Source organism: Xenopus tropicalis, chromosome 7, assembly GCF_000004195.4.
Source record: "Xenopus tropicalis strain Nigerian chromosome 7, UCB_Xtro_10.0, whole genome shotgun sequence".
In the NCBI taxonomy this organism is placed as follows: Eukaryota; Metazoa; Chordata; class Amphibia; order Anura; family Pipidae; genus Xenopus; species Xenopus tropicalis.
This window is the reverse complement of record NC_030683.2, coordinates 23,112,688-23,132,073: the sequence shown is the minus strand read 5'-3', so window position 1 is coordinate 23,132,073 and position 19,386 is coordinate 23,112,688.

Sequence of the window (19,386 nt, the reverse complement as noted above, 5' to 3'; positions counted from 1 at the left end):
AGATGGCCTTCCGTAATTCAGAACTTTCTGTATAACGGGTTTCCTGATAAGGGGTCTGATACCTGTACAGAGAAAAAGGAAATCAATTTTAAAAATCCGTAATTTGGAACTTTCTGGATAACGGGTTTCCGGATAAGGGATCCTATACCTGTACTTTTATTACAGGGAAAATTAAAAAGAGAGGAAAACATGTATTTTTTTTTGCTTAATTAAGTACAATTAAGGATCATGAAAATGGCATTACTGTATTTTAGTAACTGTAATGGGGCCATTTATCAACATATTAATTGTTTTCGTTTTAGAGTTTTTTAAACCACAACTAAATTTAGTTCCACAAATGTCATTTATCAAAAGATCTGATATGAAAATGCATGCACAAGAAAAGACGTGGACAAAACGAAAATGGAACCAAAAACCTCTAAAACCACGAAGCAAAGAAAGATGTTCCAGTTGTAAAAGGCAATCAAGGTAAATCTGCAATTGACTTCTACGTGATCTCGACATTTTTTAGATGGCGTAATTTTCTGTTGATGGGGTATTTCCTGTTAATAACAAAGGTGTGAAGTGTCATTTTAATGCCCAACAAAATACCAACCAAGTGCCAACCCTTTGTCCCACCAAGTCTTGGGCTGCCTTGTACATTTCTGCACTTTGCAGAGAAATCTCAGCCACTTCAGAGATGGCAGAGGTTTCTAATCCACATTACATTATTTTTGTAAATATTAGCAAATCTAAACGGTGAAAAATTCATGAAACAGGGAAAATGTTGCAGAAAAAAAAAATTGTTGTGCCAGTCATTTTTTGACACACGCAAAATTGTGGGACGCACACATCAAAAAGATGACACATGCAACTATTTTTTTGTGCGCATCATGTTTTTGACGTGCGCAAAAATTTTCTACGGTGAATTTTGATGCCCATTTTATGAAACAATCCGCCAATGCCGAAATGTGGAAATTCAATGCAAATCCATGCCTGGTGAAAAATTGTAGTAAATATGTAAGAATGTTACATTGAATGCATAGAGCACTAAGAAAGTTGTGAAAACAACCAGATGAGTGGCGGCGTTTGGCATATTATGTTTTGAGCCTCTGTGTGAATTAAAATATATTTTATGTTTCCCTTAATATGGTGACAAATTATAGCTTTATAGACATTTAGGGGCAGATTTAATAAATCACTATTATTTCTCTTTTTTTTATTGTAAAATTCAACTAAACCCATTTCTTCGAAAGTCTGACAGTTACTAAAAAATCTGATATGGAAAGTCTGTGCGAGAAAAACTGACTTTTTCAAATTATGAAAACTCGAATTTTTCAAGTTGTTGCAACAAAACTTCTACTTTATCAAATTGTCGCACAAAAATCCAGCGTCATAATTCAAAACTTCTAAAGTTTTAAGATGGATTTTCAAGGAAAGGAAAGGAAAGGGACCTCTGCCATTGACTTCTACATGATCTTGGAAAGTTGTAGTTGGCTAATTTTCGTATGGACGCATAATAAATGTCAAAAAACTTTTTTTTCTGTGACTTTTAGCGCTAAAAATCTGTATCCAGAAAAAAAATAAATCCGATGGCTAGTAAATGGGCTCCTAAGAAAATATGAACATACTCAATATGAGTGAAGCATAACTAATAGTGATGAGCAATTTTTTTCCCCAGGCATGAATTTCCACCATACAAGTGCACAAAGGTATACAGGTCCTTTTCAAAAAATTAGCATATTGTGATAAAGTTCATTATTTTCTGCAATGTACTGATAAACATTAGACTTTCATATATTTTAGATTCATTACACACAACTGAAGTAGTTCAAGCCTTTTCTTGTTTTAATATTGATGATTGTGGCATACAGCTCATGAAAACCCAAAATTCCTATCTAAAAAAATTAGCATATTTCATCCGCCCAATAAAAGAAAAGTGTTTTTAATACAAAAAAAGTCAACCTTCAAATAATTATGTTCAGTTATGCACTCAATACTTGGTCGGGAATCCTTTTGCAGAAATGACTGCTTCAATGTGGCGTGGCATGGAGGCAATCAGCCTGTGGCACTGCTCAGGTGTTATGGAGGCCCAGGATGCTTCAATAGCGGCCTTAAGCTCATCCAGAGTGTTGGGTCTTGTGTCTCTCGACTTTCTCTTCACAATATCCCACAGATTCTCTATGGGGTTCAGGTCAGGAGAGTTGGCAGGCCAATTGAGCACAGTAATACCATGGTCAGTAAACCATTTACCAGTGGTTTTGGCACTGTGAGCAGGTGCCAGGTTGTGCTGAAAAATGAAATCTTCATCTCCATAAAGCTTTTCAGCAGATGGAAGCATGAAGTGCTCCAAAATCTCCTGATAGCTAGCTGCATTGACCCTGCCCTTGATAAAACACAGTGGACCAACACCAGCAGCTGACATGGCACCCCAGACCATCACTGACTGTGGGTACTTGACACTGGACTTCAGGCATTTTGGCATTTCCCTCTCCCCAGTCTTCCTCCAGACTCTGGCACCTTGATTTCCGAATGACATACTTTGGACCACTGAGCAACAGTCCAGTGCTGCTTCTCTGTAGCCCAGGTCAGGCGCTTCTGCCGCTGTTTCTGGTTCAAAAGTGGCTTGACCTGGGGAATGCAGCACCTGTAGCCCATTTCCTGCATGCGCCTGTACACGGTGGCTCTGGATGTTTCTACTCCAGACTCAGTCCACTGCTTCCGCAGGTCCCCCAAGGTCAGGAATCGGTCCTTCTCCACAATCTTCCTCAGGGCCCAGTCACCTCTTCTCGTTGTGCAGCGTTTTCTGCCACACTTTTTCCTTCCCACAGACTTCCCACTGAGGTGCCTTGATACAGCACTCTGGGAACAGCCTATTTGTTCAGAAATTTCTTTCTGTGTCTTACCCTCTTGCTTGAGGGTGTCAATGATGGCCTTCTGGACAGCAGTCAGGTCGGCAGTCTTACCCATGATTGCGGTTTTGAGTAATGAACCAGGCTGGGAGTTTTTAAAAGCCTCAGGAATCTTTTGCAGGTTTTTAGAGTTAATTTGTTGATTCAGATGATTAGGTTAATAGCTCGTTTAGAGAACCTTTTCATGATATGCTAATTTTTTGAGATAGGAATTTTGGGTTTTCATGAGCTGTATGCCACAATCATCAATATTAAAACAAGAAAAGGCTTGAACTACTTCAGTTGTGTGTAATGAATCTAAAATATATGAAAGTCTAATGTTTATCAGTACATTACAGAAAATAATGAACTTTATCACAATATGCTAATTTTTTGAAAAGGACCTGTATACCATACCCAAATCCTCAGCGCTTAAGATAAAGTTCCAGTGAAGTATATAATGGCTGTGATGCTGCTGCTCCTCTTACGAAAATAACCCCTTTGAATGAATGAATTTCCACCAAATTGTTTTGTGAAGCTTCTGTGAAAATTTGCGTGGAAAAATTTGTCCTGCATCAAAAAAAGATGGGGTCAAGTAAAAAAAAAAAAAGCATGAGCGACAAAAAAAAAGACGTTCAACAAACGTGTTTCTTGGATTTTTCACCGTTTCGCAAATTTTCCTATTGTTTCCTGAAGAGGAGCTACAGCAATAGAAAGGTAGAGATACCATGCATGGCCCCTCTAACATTATTTCTCCATTTCTCCTTCGCCCAAACCTAAATAAAGCAAATACTTAATTGAACCATAACATTTTACACAGGTGCAGGAGATAGAGGTTGTCAAGACACAATGGAGACTGAACGTGCTGGTACCTTATCAAAGCAAAAGGTAAGGACAAATTAGAAGACTTCCACATATAGGATATGTCTAGAATATACTCAGCAGATGTCCAAGCACTGATGTATATTTTTATCCCCAATACACTCTTTCACCTAATAATTTTAGAGAACTGAAATTCTTCATACAACATACACTTGATTAATGCAAATTCTGACAGCAATATGTCAGGCCTGCACATTTAGATCCTTAATTTGGTCCTTTTGGCATATAAGTGTAATAATTTTTTGTTACCAATTACAGGATTAGCAATTAGTTTTTTAAAGGTCTTGGAGACAATATATCCTCTTGAGACCAGTCCCCTTTTGCTTACCTGGCTTTCTATGTATGTGACTACAAATCCCTAATGATGCTTGGGCCAAAGATATGAACTGAATCAATATTTGGTAGATGTTCAATGGTGATGTTTTTGTATTTTAAAGCCATCATAAAAATGGTTTCTCTTTCCTATACACTTGCTGTTCTATTCTAAACAGGATTCCATGGAAGGACAAGAATATCTGCTTCAACTTCTAAAGTTATAGCAAACAATGTACAAGTAATACATGCCTGATTTAAGTCTGTATGTGTTATTATGGATTATGGTGTATTATGGCATTCTGGGTGGCTTGACTGCCACGGTGCCTTTGGTGAGAACTGAATAGTTCAAACTAATTCCATTATTGCAGTTTGCATTCATAAATGAATCGGACAGGCTCTACCTGGAATGACTACCATTTGCAACTGGTTTCCGTTCAATTTAATAAACACTGCAATGAAAATAGGACATTTTGACCACCACAGTGTTGTTAAGGAGATCTGTGATAGTAGAAATGCCCTTCCCTGCTCATAACACCTGCTGTACTCAGGACCACAACCAGTTATAATGGGGTCTCATACTGTTAGCAGGAACACAATTATTAGCCCAAATGTCACTTTTTGTAAAGCTCTTTTGGGCAGGGCCCTCTTCACCTCTTGTATTGCTTTATATGTTACTCTGTATGTCCAATGTATGAAACCCACTTATTGTACAGCGCTGCGGAATATGTTGGCGCTTTATAAATAAATGTTAATAATAATAATAATAACCCCCAATGAAAAAAATGCCCCTCACCCATGATACACAGTTACCATACCCATGACCTCCAAGACCCTGCTCAATTATCCACTAATTATACCCTTATTTGCAACAAGTGAATTGTTGCTTTCCTTCTCTGGGCCCCCCTCTGCCATGGGTCCCCGACTGAAATACCCCCTGTACCCGCCTGATTGCAGTCCTGGCTTTTCGGTAGGCCTAAATAGTCCTGGTAGCTTGTAGGCTTTCATAAGTTATGCCAATAAAGGACAATAACCAGTCAACCTTTAGGAAACAGTTTAGTCATTGAAGGCTAATAGACTCCAGCTGTAAGTGGGTGTATTTTTTAATATGAATGGCTTTCTGTATACATTAGAATTTATCTATATTTCATTCTCTTTACTCATTTCTCGGTATTGATTTCTCATCGTCCACTAATATACAAATTTTTTTTTTACACATATTGCTGCTAAGCTGTATTAAACAAGTATAATTCAGTTCAAATATGCCAGTGCAAAGTTTAATACTCTGCTCATTAAGCAAATTCCTTTGAAATGATATTTTAATACAGGTTTAATAGTTAATATTCCTGTGTTACAAGACCCTCAGACTGACAGTCCACATTATAAATGCAATATTTCACACTGCATAATTGGACACTGACACATTAACTTGCATGCAAAATTGACAACAGCTTTATTAGAATTCTTATAAACATTTTTGCCAATAATGAACTTTGTCATGAGATTGATCTTTACATAATAATTAATAATAATTATCCAATATTGAAGACTGCCACCAGAATATATTATGAAAATGTATTCCTAGAAAATGTAGCTGCACCGTCTCTTTCTTATTATTATTGAAGAATGTTTTCCACTGCAAGGTATACAATACATTTCAAAAATTACGACGTGGCAATGGTTCTTAAAATGTTTTGGATGAAGCCCCCCTTTGATTTCTAATGTGGCCAGAGCCTCTTTAGATCATCACTAGTGTTGAGCAATTTTTTTTTTCGCTGTTTCGTGAATTTTTCTGCAGTTTTGCGTATTTTTAGATATAGCAAAACGTGACAGATTCACTAATATGGTTGTAGATAGATGATAAAAACATTGTCAGTAAGGGTAATTTAGTAAGTGTAATTTTTGGGTGCTAATCACCATGTTTTTTCCCTATAATGCAGATTTTCCCCAGAATTCCTATATCATTGCTCTGATTGGAATTTGAAGTTCTGTGTGTGTGTTGCATCAAAACAAACCCAATTGCTTGTGCAGTTTTCCGTCAATCATATGCAATTTGTGGCTAACATTGAATACCTATGACTATGTGTTGAAAGACATGAAACACGTCAGGATTACTGTGAATAAAGCTATTTCTTAACTACCTTCACCCGTGTCTGGAGTGGGTACCCATTGAGAAATTGTGCTTGTGAGTGCTGGGTCTCTCCTTGCTATGGGTCTGGGGCGCTGCACCCGGACCACCGGACCATCATAATTTAATGAAGAAATAGTCGTGGAAATTTCCCTGGGTGAAGGGTCCGGGGCAAATCACCTGGACCAACTCTGTGAAGGGGTGAGCGAATGCAAAATGAGACTGGCTGTTTCAAATTTTAAATTAGGCTTGATGTGCTGAGTGGCTTAGAGCAAGTTTTGGTATTATTGTATTTAACATTGAAGCAACATGTTGTGGGAACCCTAGCATAGACACCACATTTTGGGTGGTGGTAGCTCCAGGACATGTGTACCTAAAGTGGCAGGACAGAAGCAACTGCGCTACTATGCAGAACTGCAAGGAGTGTGGTGGATGCAATAGTATCAATAGGTGGCTGTATTGGAACCCTACAGTTCAGAAAAATGGCCCTCCACAGCCTTTGCTCTGTATCCTTTTAAGGCAGTGGCCCCCAACCTGTGGCTCAGGACCAACATGTTGCTCACCAACCCCTCAGATGTTGCTCCCAGTGGCCTCAGAGAAGGTGCTTATTTTTTTAATTCCTGGCTTGGGGGCAAGTTTTGGTTCCATGAAAACCAGGTGTACTGCCAAAAAGAGTCTCCTGTGGGCTGTCAGTGCAAACAGAGGCTACCAATTAACCAATCACAGCCCTTATTTGGTTCCCCCAGATATATTTTTAATGCTTCTATTGATCCCCAACTCTTTTTACATTTGAATGTGGCTGACAGGTACAAGGGTTTGGTGGCCCCTGCTCTAAGGGGATAATATTGAATTGACAGCACTTATCAATGGGTTTTAGTTATTCCTGAATGAAGTATACCATGTGCAGTTGTTTTAAAAGGCAATTAAAGTCACTATGAATGAGATGAGAAATGACCACAGTTATCTACATAACAACAGCAAGTCTACAGTATATGATGCTGCATGTGTCATTAGAATTAGCAGGCCTTTGGGTGATGGTTTTGCCATCAGCCAATTTTTCAGCAAAACGCTTATTGACTCTAATGTATTTTGTACAATAAAAGTCATCGTGAAATGCCCATTGGCTTTAATGTATTTTGCACAAAGTAGACAAACACCAATTGACTCCATTCGAAAATGAAAATACACCCTCTAAAACCTGTCAAGATCATGTAGAAGTCAATGGCAGATGTCCCTTGGAACTAGATCTTTGCTTTGTGGTTTTAAAGGTTTTTGAAGTTTTTTCATGCTGACATTTGTCATGGTCAAGTCATGGTTTTCGCAGTTTTCAAGTGGTTTTTCAATTTGGATCTTTCGATAAATGACTGAATGAAATGACTGAAAATTCAAAAAACCACGAAAATCTGACTGTTGATAAATACATCCATTATCCATATATTTTACACTTAGGGATGAGTAAATCAGTGAAAATACACATTAGCACATTAAAGTCAATAGGCATTTTTTAGCTTCATTGTTTTTGTGTAAAATACATATGAATGGGTATGTTTTCAGGTGCATCTTTGCATACATTTTTTTTTTTAGTAGTGATTTTCTCGTGGTTGAATTTTGCTAAGGTTTTGCAAAAATATTTGCCAATGGCAAAAACATGTAATTTTCTGCAAATCCATGCCTGGAAAAATGTCACCCATCACTAGTAATGAACACATGGGAATTAAAAAAGTCATATTTTGGAGTTGTGAAAACCTTCCTTGAATTCCCACTGAGCTATGTGAACATTAAACCAATGACATTTATGTCAGTAATTTTTGAATTTTGGGAATTTGGAAACTTGCCTCAGACGGCACTTTATCAGGGCCAGCAAAGAGCTATAATGTCAGCTCTTATCAATCCTAGAGTAGCCATGAACTAGCGTTTCTTCTCATCCTGGTCCAAGCACAGGAGAAGTAAGCACAAGGGCGAAGGGGGAGCATAATCTTAAGAGAAAGAAGGGCCAGAAGTACCCCTGGAAGAATGAATCCAATGAAATGAAACATTTTAAACATATAGTTAATGTTAAGTAGGGAGTAAGCCATTAGTCAAGTGCTAGAACTTCAACTTACTTACAGAAGTTACAATTTATGAATTCTATATCAGCAATTTGTTCCTCTGAATATCAATATAAAACACTTGAAAAACAATTACCCTTCTCAACTTATCTAACTGTTAAGAGGCAACCCTATTAAAATCTGTAATTTCCCATCAATATTTCCTAATAGAAAACAAAATGTACATTTTCTTTTCCACTGCTCTGTTTTGTCTCACCTTTTAAGGTATTATTTATATCTTTGACTTATTGGGGCCAACACAAGACAGTGGTAAATTAAACATGTAAGAGGTTGCTATCTGTTCAATATGAGTGTAAGTTGACCCTAATACTGAAGTTAATCATCCACAGCTTGTAAATTGTCCAATGCATATTTTGGACACAGTGACAATTACTCTTTGCAGAAAAGATGTAATAAAATAGTCCATTTTAATGGTCTGGTTATTCCATACAGTCCCCGGGGATTCTGATTCGAAAATGTAGAAAAATTAACAATTATTTTCCTTCATTGTTTTTGATTATACGGTATTTTTTTTTCTTGATCACTCTCGCTGACAAATGGTTCAAACTATTTGAATAATCAGAAGAAAATTGAGCTCATCTTTCTGAGATGTACTTTCAATACAGAATATACATAAGCTCTCAAAAATAAATATTCTGGTAAAAAAAAGTACTATAAAGCCACCATGGTAGAGGGCCCTTGATTTCTGTAAAAAAAACTGCATAGTGACTCCATAAAGTACTGTAGTTTAGGAATAAAATCAAAAGAGAGATGCACTCCAATACTAAAGTCGAAATCACAAAATAGTTGAGTGCCGACTAAGAGAAGAAACTGTATGGACGGTATTGTTTTTTCTTTTGAGTTTCTATTGAGTTTTATATTAGATTAGAGCTCAGTATATTGTAATAAAATGTTTGTACCCACTTGGCACACAACCTGATAATGTTTCTCACAAGGCACAATATCACCTTTGGTTATACTAGGCACTGTTTTAATAGACCGGTACACTGATGTTGATGCATCAGTTAAACAGTGGATATGAAACCAAAACATTGTTGTTTTTTTTACTGTCAACATCCATAAAACATCTGGGGTGTGTGTTGGTGAAGCAAGCCAGATCTATAGACTATAGATTATACCAAAAATTTCTAATTGGGCGCCCAAAGCTTAAATTAAACATCTAAGACACAAATCTAATGGTTCTCTTTTCCCCATCCAACATCAATAACATTCCATAAGTGTCTATTACTGTAAACAACTTTCTACCCATCCTCCCAGGCATAGTGCCAGCCATCATCTGCCCTGCCCATCACTCCTCATATCCACTCAATAACCAAATCATGCCACTTTACCCTAAGGAATATTTCCAAACTACGATCATCCAGTCACCCAAGATGCCACCAAAATTCACTCTCTCATTATATCATGCATTGGCTACTGTAACTCTCTGTTAATTGGCCTTCCCTTCCAGAGACTGTAACTTCTCAAGTACTTAACAAATGCTGCTGCCAGGCTCATATACCTCAGCAACTGCTCCTCCTATGCCATGCGGCTCTGCCAATCCCTGCATTGGCTTCCTCTACCTTTCAGGATACAATTCAAACTAATAACCCTGACATTCAAATCAGTTCCCAATTCTTCTACACCCTACATCTTCAAACTTATCTACAGGTATTCAAACAAAATGTTTGCTACCGTACCCTACTGGCCTATGCCTCAACTCCTCCCTCAATACCTCTTCACATAAAAGCATTCAAGACTTTGCTAGGGCTGCACCCCTTTCCTTAAAATTCCTGTCAGATCCTTTTATTCTCCTCCCTATATGATCCTTTACTAGTGATATATGATTCTCGCCCACGAGAAAGTGACTCTTGGATTTGAATAAATATCTTACTGAAATAGAAGAGTAGAACTATTTAGATTTACTCAGAACCAGATTAACTCAGGACCCACTTTATTTAATGTATACATTAATAATGAGTATTACAATACAGAGTATCAAATAATTGCTCTTTAATTTTAAAAGCTTGTGATAATGGTGAAGGAAATATTTAAGTCGGGGGTTTTGAGGTTGAAAAAGTCACAAACTCCCAAAAAGTTGCAGGAAAAAGTGACAATTTTTTTGAGATTTATTATGATTTTTTTCTGCGATAATCGGGAATCTAAAAACTAAAACCTATGGAGGTCAAGTAGAAGTCAATGATATATGTACCTTCCCTTCAGTGGAAAAATTTTTCTTTACTTCAAACTTTTGAGTTTTTCGGATTTTTGACTCTGGTTTTTGTTCAAAAAAGTCACCATGTTTTAGTAGATCTGCCCCAAAATGTAACTATTTGACCATTATTTTTTGGGCAAATCCAATGTTATCCAGTCATAATCCTTGTATTAACATAACTGCATCTATCTGTCATTGTTGAAGAAAACTATTTCTAGCAATAGTACAGTGACTCCAAAAAAGATATCTAGGGACCTGCTATGGCAGAGCAGTGTCCAGTATGGTATAGAAGATGCTAGAGACTGAATACAACAGCTTTTTTTTTCTGTGTATCGATCCTGATTAGTGATGTAGAATCTGTCCCATTTTGCTCCACTGAAAATTTAGAGAAACTGCTCAAAATGTCACTAAATGCGGCTACCACACAACTTTTTTATGCGACCGTGACTTTTTCCCGGAACCACAACTTTTTTACGTGCCCGCGACTTTTTTTTACAACACCTCGATTTTTTGCCTCAGTTGCCGAATTTTTGAGGCAGTTTCACAAAAAAAAAAATCGCCAATGGCGAAATGCGGAATTTCTCTACGAATCCATGCCTGGTGAGAAATTTTGCACATCACTCTCCTGAAATCCTGTCAAGGAAAAAGACCTTTGACCTTGAGGTCTAAATCTTTCCACAAACACCTCAGTTCTGTGCCAGTGCCTCATTCTATAATCTTTGTTAATCAAGTATAATAATGTGTATCTCTTAAATATAAAACTCGGATATCTACACCTCCCACATTCTGCCTGACTTTCCCAATCGCTCTGCCTCTGCCTTTTAGAGAAGCTTGCCCTCATTTAACCTGCCATAGCTTCAGTTACACTATACCGTACACCTAGAAATACAATGCTCAGTGCCACATCTCTCACTTTGCTGATCTAATCCAACCCCACACCTTGTGTCTCCTACTCACTTTTTCTTTTAGATTGTAAGCTCTACTGAGCAGGGTCCTCTGTACCTCTTTTCTATGTAAAGTCTATGGTTGATGTGTTTATTGTACAGCGCTTCAGTCTGGTTTGTAACAAACCACTAAATCCGACATGTATGAGGTGGCTCCTTGGATAATTACTTCTCTTAATACACAGTCTGGAAATCTGCTCTTTTTGCAACGGATGGGAAATCACTGAGTTAAGCAACAGTTTCATTAATGAAATTAGTAATAGTAGCTGTAGTGCTCTTTGTTTCCTTGACAGATAACTGATTTTGCTTCACTTGTGCCCCAGTTTCACTCTATTGTAGGAAACCTTTACTAACTAGATGACATGGTCACTAAGCCGGTGTCATGCTTATATGCCTATAACCAGGAATTTGAATATCAAAGGTACAATTCTTACAACTGTTCCAGATTTGCCTTGGCAAAATACCCTTGCCTTTTCCGTCCTCGCTGCTTGTTTTTATTTTTAAGCTGCATTTAATTATTTCTTTTTGATTCATCTGATACGCAGGTAAATTAATGCTAAGCATTTCTCTGTTTGTGCCAAATCAGTGCTTCCCAGTAGGAAGTTAGCCCATCTTAGCAAGCATGCTTTCATTCTCAGTAGGCAGTCCATTTCTGTAGCGTGCCATTAAGTTAATTTCAAAAAGAGCTAGTAAAGGTATATGGAGCAGGCATTAATAGCATGGAAAATATACAAAATTAGTAGACCCCGGCAACAGAACTTAGATGCCATTGTCATGCACTAATAATTTGTAGTTTACATATTGAAAGTAACAATACACTGACTACTCTCTTTTTAAATCACTCAAGTAATTAAATACACTCTTTTTTTTTCTTAAGTCTTTTCTTCTTCTTAGAGGTAGAACGACAAAATGCTACTTGTTTTCTTTACAGGTCATTTGCATTTTATAATCAAAAACTATTCACAAATTCCTTGTCACAGAGATAACCTCGCTTTCTTGTACGTTCAAGACATAAAGTGCAGACCCAGGCTTTTTTTCTTTTTTTTTTTGTGCCAGTTTAAATACCTAGAGATTCAGTCGCACTGTATAACATTTTGTGCCAGTTTAAATACCTAGAGATCACAAAGCAGTGTATAACATAAAAGAGGGTTTATGGGAATGGCATTGAAAGCGATGCATAATTTGTAAATATGAATATCATTAGATAAATGACGCTGTAAATTAAAGAGTCCGGAAGAGAAGAGCCTTTATGAAGGGGATGGTTTATTTTCCTAATATGTTGCGGGATAGCGAGTCTGATTTAGGAATAGACAGTGGGTTAATATTATATCTGGCATATTTGTTTAATGTCTTATCTTATCCAAAAGGATTAAGACTTGAGATTGCTTCTAGTTTTAATGTGGCATCTGAAATATATACAGCTGCTTAAATATCATCTAAAGATGTTATTTGTTGTTTCTTCTCATTAAAACACACAAGCACACATTGACCAGGCCATCCAATTAGATTACCGCGCTGTTACATCTTCTATTTAGTAAGCCGATTAACCAATATACAGTACCACATGTATGTGTGCTAGCTTCCATTAAAGTGTTATATAATGTAATCAGTTATGTAGAGTCCTTGTGCAGGTAGAGTAACATAAGAATGCTTTGTAGAACCCCTGTCCCACCATTTCTTGATCCACAGAAAGGAAAGCCTGATACAGCAATTGCTGAATAAGGGCGCATGACTGTGCGGGACAAACTGCCAGACAGGGGTTAATAGCTGGGGCTTAGTTATTTAGCATTTGGGGGTGGAGCATATGGAATTTGAAGCAGGCACAGTTAAGGAGGGCATCCATTTTTGAAAGAGAAAACGGAGTCCCACCCGCCCTCCCATTGTTACCCTTTGTGTTAGTTGTCACAACTGTGGCCTGGGTAATGGGATACAGGTTAAGTTGACCCAAGAAGGTGAGTATTTTGGGGATATGGTGAGGCAAGAGTTATGGGAGGATGGGTCGTTGTCACAGCCGGGCAGCGGGTCCCTGGCAATGAATAGATTTTTTTTGGCAGCGCCAAGTATAGCAAGTCCTACTTGTCATGGACATGGTTTTTGATGTTTCCTCTCTAAGAGCGATGGGTGTCTGGGAGGTGTTACGTTTTATATATATATATATATATATATATATATATATATATATATATATATATATACAGTCCCAAAATCGGCACTCACCAAAGCAAAAAGTTAAGTTTTATATATATATATATATATATATATATATATATATATATATATATACAGTCCCAAAATCGGCACTCACCAAAGCAAAAAATATAAACCGGGTGCTAACCACAAATTAGCATATCCTCCTTCAGAAAGCACTCACGGTATTAAGAAAAAAGAAAATATTTATTTACACAAAAATGTCTACGCGTTTCGATCCATATAGGATCCTGATGACGATCCTATATGGATCGAAACGCGTAGACATTTTTGTGTAAATAAATATTTTCTTTTTTCTTAATACCGTGAGTGCTTTCTGAAGGAGGATATATATATATATATATATAGCAAGACAATGAGCCGCACACGCAGGGACTTTGTTAGAAAACAAAAATTTAATGAAAACGATCCAACGTTTCGAGCACCAACTGTGCTCTTCCTCAGGGACAAAATCAGGGTTTTGTCCCTGAGGAAGAACACAGTTGGTGCTCGAAACGTTGGATCGTTTTCATAAAATTTTTGTTTTCTAACAAAGTCCCTGCGTGTGCGGCTCATTGTCTTGCTATATACATGGTTTTTGCAAGCACCTGGGGCATTTGATTACTATTAGGGTGTGCTCAGTTCTTTTCTGTATATATATATATATATATATATATATATATATATTGATACCTTGGTTGAATCCTGCGTACCCACCGTGCTGGAAGGAACGAGAGGCTGGTGGACGGTACGGTTGTCATGCACTTAATTTGGTCTGTTGCCATGGACTTTAGAGTTCAAAGTATTACTGTTTAATATTTGTTTATATACTTGTTAGCACTGTTATTATTTACTTGTTATTTATGTTTATGATTATGTATTTTATTGCTTATGTCATGTAATAAAGCTGTGGCCAATATAATTTCCAACGAAAGACAAGCTGTAAGTGGTTATTATTTCTAGGCTAGTAGTTTGGGGCAAAAGGAGGGCAGGTATTTGGCCCTGCCCAAGTCAAGGCATTGTTAACTTTTATAAATGATTTTTTTTTTACTATGATGGCAGTAAAGTCGAGGAATTCTCTGCTAAGTGGGTACATTATTATTTATAATGCATTCGAAACACTTACACCTAGCTTTTGAAACACCAGACACTAGTGAAATACTTTAAAGATGACCATACACAGCCAGATCTGCTCATTTGACAAGGTCTCCAAACAAATGGATATGGGCTTGATATGGCCACCAACCTGCTAGACCAAATTAGGGTGATCCAATCATTGGCCATAGGACCAATAAACGGATTATCCACTGGGGACAATGGAGACTGCATCATGAGAACTGCATTAATGTGCCAATGCGTTCCTTGTCCGACAAGATTTTGAAACCTGTTAGATTGATATGTGGCTGATTTTTAGCCAGATATCAGTAGAGCAGGCCTGTTGGTGCGCATCAGATGTTCCCATCAGAACGGCATAAATAAATGGGGGCAATTATTTGCTCTGTGTATGACGAGTTCAAAGATTTGTAGTGTAGTAAGCAGGGTAAACTGGGGTAGCAAAGTAAAAAACAAACACATTTACTGCACCTTGCTTTTCTCCATTGTAAATGAACACTATACTCCTCTGCAAAATATTAAAAGAAGTGAAACTTATAAGGGCTCATTTACCACTGGTATGAGCAAAAGTGGAGCACTGCAGCACCCATACAGGGATCTGTTGCACCTGTAAACTGTACACGGGTAGCTACAAAGCTCCAAAAATCATGGAGCTCATTCCTTTAGACTTTTCACCTTGCCAGCTTTTTAGAGCTTGCACTGGCTTGCCAGTATTTTCACCTCTTTTGTTGGCCGTCATTTGTTCAGTCTTCCGCTTACATAATATCTAGAACAACCCCAGTTAAAACCGTAAGTGGCCTTTCTGTTTGCTTCTATTAATATTTGGAAGACCAAATAAGAATTTAGCAAGTTTTTAGGCAAGAAAAGTTATATTATAGATGTACCTAGGTAAAAAGTTTCTCCTTTCTTTAAATTCCCCCTCATAGGATGCCAGATTCTCAGCTCTACAACACACCCCATTATAAAAGTATTTATATGGTAGGTTGTCCTTAGAAACCAGGCTATTCTTCACTGTTGCAGCACTTAAGCTGTTCTCTTGGGTAGGTGTTTTGATGCCAGATTTCTTTATGCCTTCAAAAAGGATAAACAAAATACCTGTTAAGGGTTAAAACTCTAATACTTGGTGCAAATCCATTTACCTCTCTTCTGTGGCAGATGCCCTGTTTTATATGCACTACATATAACTATACTTAATTCATATGTAAAATACAAGGAAGTTTAGCTGAAAATGAATTGCAATGTTGAGTAAATATCTCCAGTTTTCAGAATGCTTTCCATTATATTAAATGTGTAGTGGTTTTTAGCTGCTTTTAGCTCACCTCATTTTAGCTTTATTTTCTTTTCAATTAGAGGTCAGTGGCAGCAACAGGAGGTAATAGTGTCAAGCTATAATTTGGAGAAGGATTAGACTCTCCTGCAGGGAAAGTGCTAGGTGCAGGGTGGTAGAAGCTTAAGACTTCCACAGCTCAGGCAAAAAAAGGCCAAGATTAGTGATGAGCCAATCTGTCCTGTTTTGCTTCGCCAATAAATTCACAAATCTTTCAAAAGATTTGCAAAACGGCGAATATGTCGCCCAGACATTCTTTTGACGCCTGCGACTATTCTTGCGACAATTTTGGCCGCACGACTATTCTTTTGACACCCGCGACTATTCTTGCGACAATTTTGGCTGCACCACTATTCTTTTGATGCCCGCGACTATTCTTGCAACAATTTTTGGACGTGCGACTATTCTTGCGACAATTTTGGATGTGCGATTATTCTTTTGACGCCCGCGACTATTCTTGCGACAATTTTTGGATGCATGGCAAATTTTTTCATCCGTTTCATGAAACAATCGTCCAATGGCAAAACGCGGAAATTCGCCGCGAATTCATGCCTGGCAAAACATTTCGCCCATCACTAGCCAAGACTGGATAAGAAGAGGCTAAAGCCAGGATTCTCAGATCATGTCAAGCCAGGAAAGGGCCAACAACAAAAGGGTAACTGTCTATACAATGACTTACTGGGATACAAGTGTAAGAACACTAATTGATACAAAATCACACCCTTTAGTGCAATCCCTTGCATCCTGGGCATACCTAGGTCAGGTTGCAAAGCAAGTGCCCCGCAGCCCTATCCTTGCCTCCTTTATAGGTTTTAGGTTCAGGGTTCCTCTGCAGCCTACGCCTGCTAAAGCTAAAGCTAAACAAGTTAGGGGTCAGGAGAGGGGATGCCTAAGTATTACCCTTTACCCCTTATGAATACAGTCCTTCTGAATGCCTTTGAGAATAGGGATGTAGCGAACCTCAAAAAAAAATTTCGCGAACCTGTTCGCGAACTTCCGCCGAAAATTGCGAATATTCGCGAACTTTGCGAACCCCATAGACTTCAATGGGAAGGCGAACTTTAAAACCTAGAAAAGCCATTTCTGGCCAGAAAACTGATTTTAAAGTTGTTTAAAGGGTGCCACGCCCTGGACAGTGGCATGCAGGAGGGGGATCAAGCAAAAATTTCTCTGAAAAATTGACACACGCCGTTTTTCGAAATGATCGGTAATTTTGCGACTTTTTCGTAATTTCCGGCGCTTTCGTAAAGTTATCGTAAGTTTTGCGACTTTTTCGGAGCATTCGTAACGTTATCGTAAGTTTTGCGACTTTTTCGGAGCATTCATAACGTTATCGTAAGTTTTGCGACTTTTTCGGAGCATTCGTAAAGTTATCGTAGGTTTTGCGACTTTTTCGGAGCAGTCGTACCGTTATCTTGCGAACACCCGATGTTCGCGCGAATTAGTTCGCCGGCGAACAGTTCGCTACATCTCTATTTGAGAAGCACAGGTCCATTTTGGAGTACAAGGAGAAGTGCCATCTGGTGCTTATCCCAGTAGGGGGTGTAAAGCATGAAAAATGTGTTGCTTTGTGCCAGCTTTTTGTACTTTGCATCCTGCCTCAGGAGTAGTAAATGAGCCGTTCAGTATGATGTCTGGAGCATAGGTCACTAAGGTGGCCATTTACTAACACTAGGAATTTCAATTTTCAAGTCTGATTTTTTAGTGCTAAAAGTCACAGAAAAAAACCATGGATTTTTAAAAATTTACATGCATAAAACCATCTAAATACTGAATTCGACAATTTGCCGGCTAAAACTTGTCGAGATCACGTAGAAGTCAATGGCAGATGTCCCTTCTATTCCCTGTAGGATCCTTCTTTTGTTTCGAAACTTTAGAGGTTTCGGATTTTTGAAGCTGTTTTTAGTGCAAAAATTAGAAAACGTTGAGGTTTTGGTGCTGAAAATTTTAAAAATGCAGAGCTTCATGACATTTCTGGGACTTTTTCCTGTGAAGACTTTATCAGTTCAGACTTTTTAGTAAATGTAAGATTTGTGGAAAAGTGTTTTTTTGAATTTTAAAATAAAAAAAAGAAAAAATGTTCAAGTTTTAGGAAATCTGCCTCTTAGGGGCAGATTTACTAATCCATGAATCGGAATCCCGAAAGGGAAAAAATCATATTGGAAATGAAAATTTTGCGACTTTTTCGTTGCCGTGGCAATTTTTCGTATTTGTCGCGACTTTTTCGTTGCTGTTGAGACTTTATCGTATTTTGCGCGACTTTTTCATATTGAGCGATAATAAACGGCGGAAAAACCAATCCGATTTTTTCACGGTGACGACAAAAAAGTTGCGGAAAATATAAAAAGTCGCGACGGCGGCGAAAAATTTGCGGGACATATGAAAAAGTCGCGCCGGCGACGAAAAAGTCACAAAAATACAGATCATTATGAAAAAACGCGTTTGGACGCTTTCGGTCCGTTCATGGATTAGTAAATCTGCCCCTTAGGGGCACATTTACAAAAGCACGAACGCTCGAGCGTTCATGCGAACGCTCCGAGCGTATTTTCGCCGATTTTTTCGGGCGTTCACACGACTTTTTCGGGCGTTCACACGACTTTTTCGTACGGCGCACGACTTTTTCGTACGCCGCACAACTTTTTCGGACGTTTGCACGAAAAAATCGGAAAGGTTTTACTGCTGTTTACAATTGTTCGGTACAAAAATTTCGTGACTTTCGGATCGCCAATACCATATTATCGTGACTAATACGATTTTTTCGGAAGCATTTTCGTGATATTTGCGATCTTCCGAAATTTTCGTTTCCAATACGATTTTTTCCCATTCATGATTCGGATTCGTGGATTAGCAAATGTGCCCCTTAGTGTCAACCTGCAGGGGCTTAAGAGAGAGGCAGCCAGTGGGTGCACCAGACAATGGCAATGTTTTTTATCCCACAATGCACCATTTTTTCCTAGAATTCATGCATCATTGGCTTTGAATCGCTCAACCGCGTCTGGAGCAACTTTGTCCGATTCATCAAAATGAATGTAACTGTGCTTGCACTTTGTCTTAAATCAGATGCAGTTGTGCCAAATATTTTCAGGATATGAATATCCAATATTTACAAGCCCAATTGGATGGTGTCACTATAGTAACTGAAACAAAATTAAGAGAAAATAAACCTCTGCTTTTTTATAAACCTACGTCATTACTTTATATTTGGCCCTGTCATTTGTATGTATGTATGTATGTATGTATGTATAACTTTATTTATAAAGCGCCACAAGGGTACGCAGCACTGTACAATCTTACAGAATACAAAATTACACACAGGGAGGA